Source organism: Grammomys surdaster, unplaced genomic scaffold (genome assembly GCF_004785775.1).
Source record: "Grammomys surdaster isolate TR1022 unplaced genomic scaffold, NIH_TR_1.0 98, whole genome shotgun sequence".
NCBI lineage: Eukaryota > Metazoa > Chordata > Mammalia > Rodentia > Muridae > Grammomys > Grammomys surdaster.
In genome coordinates this window covers 11069798-11078365 of record NW_021604577.1, presented here as the reverse complement: position 1 = coordinate 11078365, position 8568 = coordinate 11069798, and positions in this window count along the sequence as shown.

Sequence of the window (8568 nt, the reverse complement as noted above, 5' to 3'; positions counted from 1 at the left end):
CAAGCTTTTACTACATAGGCTTGTGGTTCTGCCGGAGTTGCAAGAGAACTTCCTGAAGACAGAACCTGTGCTTTCCTATCCGGTTTGTATTCCCATTTCTGAAAGCCATCTCTGAGAACTCCTGAGCATTGAGAGGTGCTAATTTAATATTTAAATCTTGAAAGAACACAACCCAGGATGCAAATTGCATTCATTATTGGACTTGTAAAGACAAAAGTACAACAAAAACATCCCTGAACCTCGTTCCCCAGGCCTTCCTGCACAGGGTAACCACCTCCACTGGGCGGGCATGTTTGAGCGGCAAGCTGAGAGACACGTGTCTGCCCTCAAAGCTCTTCATTTCTTCAAGGACACCGATTTCTCTCCTTAGGGTCTCAGTGTTTAGAGCTTGGGGAAGAGGCTCACCTTTCCTTTTAAGTCCTCAGCCATAAGGCTTGTGCCATTTAAGTTCTGTTTACATGAGACTATCGAAGTAGGGATAGGTCGGCACTCTGCCGGCGTTCACCGGATTTTGGTTAGTGTGAGCCATGGCAGGTAAAGGATACATGCAGTTTCTTTACATCCTTGTCCGACACTTGAAGGCCCCTCCTCAGGATAATAAAGCCATGGACTTTTCTGTCACTTTGTTCAAGGAGTAGACAGTAGTTGGGGAAAAACTTTTTATATAAGAATTACCAGAATGTAGGGGAAACACGCTCCTGAATCAGTGACTATTGCTGATTACAGAGGGAACTTTTTCTGCTCTGTTTGGTACAGTGTTTCTGGGACTAGCCATTCCACTCAGGCCTAACCCTGGAGATGGACAGAAACACAGGCTCTTTTGGGCCTCACTGTGAGCTCCTGAGTGAGACTCTGAAGATTCTCTTCCAGTTCTAAGGAACACTGAGAGGACGTTTCTTTTGAGTAAAACACAGGACTTAGAAGTGGAGGTGATTCAGTACTGGATTTTTTTCCCTTTTGTTATTTTTTTTTTAAAGGATAGTCTCTTAATAACTGGGAATGTAGCTGGGAGAAGGGATGCAGCCACCTCAAAGGCTCTCATTGAAGGCGTATCATGTCATGCTATACACTATTAGAGAAATATAATTAATTTCAGTATTACCATAAAGCCAGATACCACTGATGTGGTAAGTATTTAGTAAGAAATTATGAAGCATAGATATGGCATTAGATTTTCAAAGTTGTTATTCATCCACTTCCTGTAGACTTTGCCAACCAATACTTTTCTAGCTATTTGGCTACAAAGATTTGGAAGTAGCCTGGATGAGTTATATAAAGAAGAACTTATAATACTGAGTACTTCAATTTACAGTCAGAAGAGTCAGTAACCTTTGATACTGAATATTAGTTATGCTGTGTAGCACTAAATAATGGCATCTTCTCTATGAGTTTCACTCATAGCATAACTCATTTGTAAACGAATACAGCATCAAAGATGTAATTAATAGTTTAAATGAATTGTCAAAACTAAGGGAAAGTGTTTATATGCTTTGTATTAAAATGTTTGCCCATAATTTAGGGTTTGGCACATGTCATTACTATACAAATATAAAAGCATTCATTTAAGCTTATTTGAGATTACTGTACTTAGAGTATTGATCCTTCTTGCTCTCCTGTGAGTGGATTATGAAATATTTAATGTGTGAGGCTTACATGGGATGTGAACTTTCTTGGTTAATAATATCTCTTTCCTTTTATGACAGTTGGGATTCTTGTAAGATACTGATTAGAGAGGTCAGAGGGGTTGCTTTGGGGGTGTTCTGTTAGGAGAGGAGCAGATCTGTCTTGCTATTGAAGGGCTTTGGAAGCTTCGTCTGTCTTGTTTATTCCTGTGGTCTTTTTCATTTCTCTTGGAGGTTTTATGTGACTCAATTCAGCAAAAGAAGAACAGGGTCATTAAAAAGCTATTTAGAATATGGATGACATTCCTGGCTGCAAACACACTTCTCTCCGAGGCCTTGAAATGCTTGGAACAAATGAATTTAGCAGTTAATTATCTGAATATCTTCTTTGCATTTTATACAATGCTTCCAGATTTGGAAGAATTGATTCTGTAATGTTGAAGACATTACTTTCAAGTAGGGCACTTACCAACTGTATCTTTTTTTTGTTCAATTTCTAGCACATAATAATTAACTTATTATTCATGATGATTTTAATTTTCTGATTTTATCTCTGGTATTATAGAATTGAAAGCAGCCAATTGACACCATTGCTTCAGAATTCAATGAAATCATGATGATTATTAGAAGCAGAAATAAAACCGCCCCCATCTTCTGTGGGGGCAACATTAAAAGTTTTAAAGCAAAAGCCACTTTTAGCAGTTACTTGAAGTAGCATTGAAATCTTTTATAAACATCTTTCACCCTGAAGAACTTAACTTTCTTTCATGAGCATAAAAACTCAGAATCCTGGAATTAGGAATGGTGTACATAACCCACAGGAAGCATTTGTTTCGTGTTTATTGAAATCAGTAGTTAAAAAAAAATTCTTCAAAAAGAAATACATTTCAACTGTGGCCTCACAATGCTGAGATCCAGGGTATAAGAAGTATGTGTGTTTTTATAACTGTGATAGTAAGCAGGTAGGCAGTTTAGTTTTGTATTAGTTTTCTTTAATGTTCAGGAGAATAAACTAATCTCCCTATGCCAATTATTTGAATCTAAGTAAATTAAAAGTAAGATAAGGTTGGTTTTTAGTGATGAAATAGTTCAAAAGACTAAGGCTTTTTAAAAAGTGCATATCAGGACTGAGGTTTAGAATTGCATGTCTGGAAAAAACTATTCATAATCTGCTTTTCTCCCCCTTCCCTTTTATTTTTGCACGTATTTATTTTGGCCAGCTGGCGAGACAGATCTTTTTCAGGGGCTCAGCCTTCCAGTCTGAGTTTGGTTCTCCAAAACCAATCTTGGATCAAATTCCTGTCTTACGTGCTCTGGTGTCTGAATGGTGTTGATGTCACAAGGACATGGTGACTCAGTTGCCTGTCCCAAATAGGTTAGAGCTTGCCACGTAAAGATCTTAGCTAGGCAACCAGGGAAGGAAGTTGGAGTGGAATCCTCAGAAGCCCTGTCTCGAATTTGCATTTCAAAGACTGGTCTGGAGAGGCTAGGGCTGGACAAGTTTCCGTGTTCTGGGAACACCCCATGACTTTGAATTAGGAAAAAAAATGTAAAGTTTTGTTTCATCTTAAATGCAGTTTGTTTTAATGGTTTATTTTTAATTAATTAACTAATCAATTAATTAAGACAGGATCTCTTGCAGCCCAAGATGTGCTCAAACTTACTATGTAGTTTATGCTGTCACTGAACCTGTGATCCTTCTACCACTATCATAGAAGTGCTGGGATTGTATGTTTGCACCACCAGGCCTGGGTATACCGGGCTTCTAAAATTTTGAACTTTTTAGACCTTGAACATAAGAGCTGGCCTGGGAAGTTGCATCATTTCTCAGGAAGCCTGAGAATCCAGAGCCAGGCATCATTTGAAAATATTGAGATACTTGGGCAATTCATTCTTGCTTGGGTGCAAGAACTGAGCAGATGGAGTGAGAAGCACTGAATTCTGTGACAAACCACAATACCTCATATCCTTCTTTCTTTGAATATGAGGTTCTCAGAAAATGTAATAAACAGAGATTTTTTAGACTGGAGACTTTGAAGGCATCAGTCTTCCTCCATGGCCACCCTCTATCTACCTTGTGACTACGTTTACTTCTTTCTGTGGAAATGGTATAGAGGAAGGCAGAATTGCTGGCAACAGGACACGGTTTTCTAGTCCCATATCCATTCCTGTGTAACTTCAGTTAACTGTTCTGTATCTATTTTCTTATCTTCAGGAAGAGCCTTTAAGTTCTATGGATTTGGTAGGAATAATACTACCTGCTCAGTCTACCTGACTGTGTTGTTAGGGAGTTAAAGGCGATCATATTTATGAGACTACTCCATAACCCCCCTGCAGAAGATTAAGGAACATGATACTGTTAATTCCCTCTGAAGAATCAGAAGAGCTTGTAATTTACTTTTAATCTTCCAGACTGCGTGTATATCTTTTGTATTCAGATCTCTACTAATGCTGTCTACAAAGCAAGGCAGAGAACAGACTAATCCCTCTTTACTGGATGCTACCCAAAGTGTCATCCTAAAACAGTATGTGTGGGGAAATATTATTATTATTATTATTATTTCAGAAAACAACAGTGAAAATAATTTCAAGTATCCAGGGTTTATGGGTTCAGGACTCCCCTTCCCCTGACTCCTTTCAAAGTTCTGAAAATCAATTTCATTCCTGAGACTGATTAAATGGGTCTAAAACTCAGCATTTGTTGATGGTGTGGGGTAGAGTGGAGGTGAGGGGGTGAGAAAGTGCTGTCCAGAGCAAAGCACAGCCAGAGTACTGAAGAAGTAAGGGACTGCAGGAGAGAACACTCATGGCCTAAGGGAACAGAATGGGGTCCTGGGTGCCTGTGTTAACACGATCTTCTACCAGTTATGATAGTGGAAGAATATTTTATACTTTTCCAACTCAAAGAATAAAGCAGAAAATAAAACACACGTAATGTTTTACATATCTCTCATAGCTCCAGCACACACACGTACTGTCTAAAGAGCTCTATCTGTAATTCCATATCTGTCTATCTAATCACCTATATAGTATCTATTACTCACTTGGTATAGCTGGGAGAAGTTATAAAAACGAGAACACTCTTTGTATTTACTAAACCCTTTTAACTCTTCACGCTCAATAACCATCTTACCAACAAAGCTACGTGTTTCTTGACAGCAAGAACAACATCTTGGAGTCTTTTCATATTCTTCTCTGTACTTAACAATATTGAAAACAGTCCTTGGCCCATCGTAGGTGGTTAATAATTTACACTGATATCCAGGTGAATGATAAGACATAAAAGTACAGCACTGAAGTCAGAGTGAGATTGAAGCTTATGGGTGAAATTGAGGGTGTAGCAATATCAATCCAGCTGCTAGGGAAACTTGTTAAAATATTACAAGGTGGTATCAAATGCCTGATAGCCTACCTTTGCACATTACTCTATATTCTAGATCAATTCAAGTGATCAATCCGTCAGGAGGGGCCACTGAAAAGAGGCTTTGAGAGAACTAGAGCTGGAGAGTGGGTTGGATGAAATCAAAGAGACCAGCAGTGTTTATAATGGTGCTGAAATTTAATTTTAGTGCTGACCTTTCATTTGACATTTTAGGTAATGCTATGGATGTGTGCAGTTATTTGTTCTTAACATATTTTTCATCTTTTGGGGGGCACTAATCTGCTTAAATTCAGTGTCAATAAAAGAATAAAGTAAATTTTTGGTTTAAAAACTACCCTTTTGAAAAAAGTTCATTCGCAATAGCAACAAAATATGCAATGCATATGAATTAGCTTAAGAAGTGTTCATGACCATGAGAAGGTGCAAAAGTTTATGATGAGACTAAAGGTTTGGAAAGGTCACATCCCGAAATGAGAAGAGCTCATAGTATACAAATGCTGTTTCTTCTAAATTAATATGTGAAGTGAAAAGGTTTTAGAACTTGATAATAGATTTTTAAAATTCATTTAGGAAAAAAAAACGAATTGGTCAGTGTCTTAGTTAGGGTTTTACTGCTGTGAAGAGACACTATGACCAAGGCAATTCTTTTTTTTTTTTAAATGTTAATCAAAGGCTTTATAAGTTTGGTAATGCTCAATAACAAGATGCCATACAATCAGAAAGGCAATTCTTATAAGAACAACATTTAATTGAGACTGGCTTATGGGTTCAGAAGTTCAGTATATTATCACTAAGGCAGAAATATGGCAGCATCCAAGCAGACATGGTACAAGAGGAGCTGAGAGTTCTATATCTGCATCTGAAGGCCTCTAGGAGAAGACTGGCTCCCAGGCATCTAGGACGAGGGTCTTAAAGCCCATGCCCACAAAGATGCACTTCTTTCAACAAGGCCACACCTCCTAATAGTGCCACTCCCTGGGCCAAGCATATTCAACTCCCACCCCCACCCACCCACCCACCCACCCACGGTTGACAGCTCCGGCGCTGCCCGCGGTACCGAGCACGGGTGTAGGCCTGGGGGATTAAAGAAATACTCAGACTTGGGTCATCCGTTGTGAGAGAATGCCAATGCCTTTACTGGGCAGGTTCAATATATATACACCAAGCCAGGGAAGGAAAAACACAAACTCAGGAAAAAACAGGAACTCAGCTGGGGGGCAATAGGATTTCAAGTATAAATTCCCTTCCTGGAGCACCATGTATTAGTAAGGATGTGAAAAAGCAGGAACTCAACTGGGGGGCAATAGGATGTCAAGAGTAAATTCTCTTCCTGGGGCACCATACCTTAGTCAGGATGTTTTGATCCTAGAGGAACCTCAGAATGTTACTTAGTAGACAGCAGCCTGTAGAAAGGCTCAGCCAGGGCATAGCAGCCCTTCGGGGTCCTACACACAGTAAGATTGGGGAAAGTTGATGAGCTTAAGCACATGAAAGTTGAGATCATGGAAGGTGGAACCTTATTAGGAAAGCAAATGTTTGGATGCTCTGGGGAGCAACTAGACAATACCTAGGTGGAAGGTGTGTTCAGTCCATCATTCGATACTTTCACTCATGAGGATGGATTCTTAAGGAACCCCGACCCAGGTTTAGAGACAGACAAAGGAGGCCAATGCCACATCCTTATTTAATGGGACATTCTGAAGTAATGAATGGAAGAACCAGAACCATATGTATCAATCACATAAACTTCAGACATGATGGTAGGCAACATCAATAAAAATAAAAGATGATATTAACATGATGTCAACAAAACTCTCACAGATGTTAATAGCAGATACTGTTGAGAAATGCATGCCTATGTAGTCAGGGTGCAGAGGTGACAAGATAGCAGTCAGCTCTTTTCGCTGAGGAGCAACTGAGAACATATACAAAAACAGCAACTGTTTTGCTAACACTAAAATCCGTAAGCTGGCAATAGGTCTACGGGTGCTTGTTTTGTTATTCTGTAAGCTTGTACATACGGGTGGACGTTTTCCATAATATATTGAAACCTGTTAAATGCACATATGAGACAAACAACCAAACAAAATAAACCAGGAGGACCTCATCACAGCAACCTTTGTAGGGTGTGGAAAGGAAAGAGATGAAGGACAGAAACCACAAAGCAGAGAATCTAAACCACATTCCTCTTACCTGTAAACACTGGTGTGTAATTAAGTGGACGAAATAGTGGAAAGAAATGGGAGTTTTCCTAAGTGGTGTTGGGACAACTGGGTAGCTATTTGCAGATCACCACAATCCAAAATAACTTTCACGAGGACTAAGGATATCTTAAGTGTCAAATCCCTAACCATTAGTAGGACAAAGTTTGGTCAGTCTCATTATAAACTTTGAATTTTGGAAACAGAAAGGTCAACGAACTTTGCCTACATCAATGCATTTCACAAATGAAAACATAAACAGATATTAAGTGTATTTTGCAGGGAAAGGAATCACTTGGGAGGTGAAAGTTATCCCAGGCTACATGAGACCCTGGCTCAAAAAAATTACACACACACACACACACATACATACACACACACACTCAGGCAAATACCCACATATGTGAAATGGAAAAACCAATCTAGGTGACCTCGGGTGTCCATCTACTGAATACCACACGATGAAACCTAGAAAAGCCCTACTGCTTATTCGATCATCAGATGGCATCTGTTACCCTCTAGTTCTGCCTTTGGTGACTTCTCTGTTTCTAAGCAAAGCCCTGAGATGTGCATTGATGTTTCCTGCTCCTATGGGTCTTCTTTACTGGTATTGTGATGGTGTTTGATTCCTCCAGTGAGTATGGAGGGCTCCTGAAGGGTTGGAACAGAGAGAGTGAGGGACTAGATTGTTTTCTTCTCAGCTCACTGACTGTGATAGCCCACATTCTGCAATCTTTCTCTTCTGGATATTCTCTGTGGGTATTATTATAAGATCTTTGTGCTCACAATGTGGAATCTTAAAGGTAGAAAACAGTGGTCAAAGGCATCCATTCAGCTAATTCCTTCATCGTTTTAGAAGCAAACAATGATAAATATTCCCATTTACAAATCTCCAAGGACAGAGATTGTAGTGTCCCAATGGCTGAGGAAGTTGTGTGTTGTGTTCACACAGTGTTTGCAGGTATTTAGTGTTCTTCCTGGTTGGCTCTGAGCTACTCTTTGGCACCTTCAGAAATTATGGCTTTAGGGCAATCAGTGTCTCTCTGAGCCTGTGAAATAAAGAAGGGTCAGAGGCCTGTCTGCTTGAGGCCCTGTGGGCTGGAGGGACAATGGAAGGGGAAATTACCTCTGGACCAGGTTAGCATGGAAAGACCTCATTCTTCCTCCTCAGCGATGGATGCTGCAGTGTTCTGTACTTCATCTCCTTTGAGCTCCTGCCCTCTCTCCTAATTCTGGCAAGTGGGTGAGTTTGGCGAGGAGGCTGGCAAGCATTTCACAAGGCAGGAAAGGTTAAAGTATAGTGGAGGTTGTTTAGTGCAGAACTGTAAATATTTGTTGAAAGGTTTGTGGAGCTGCTTCTTTT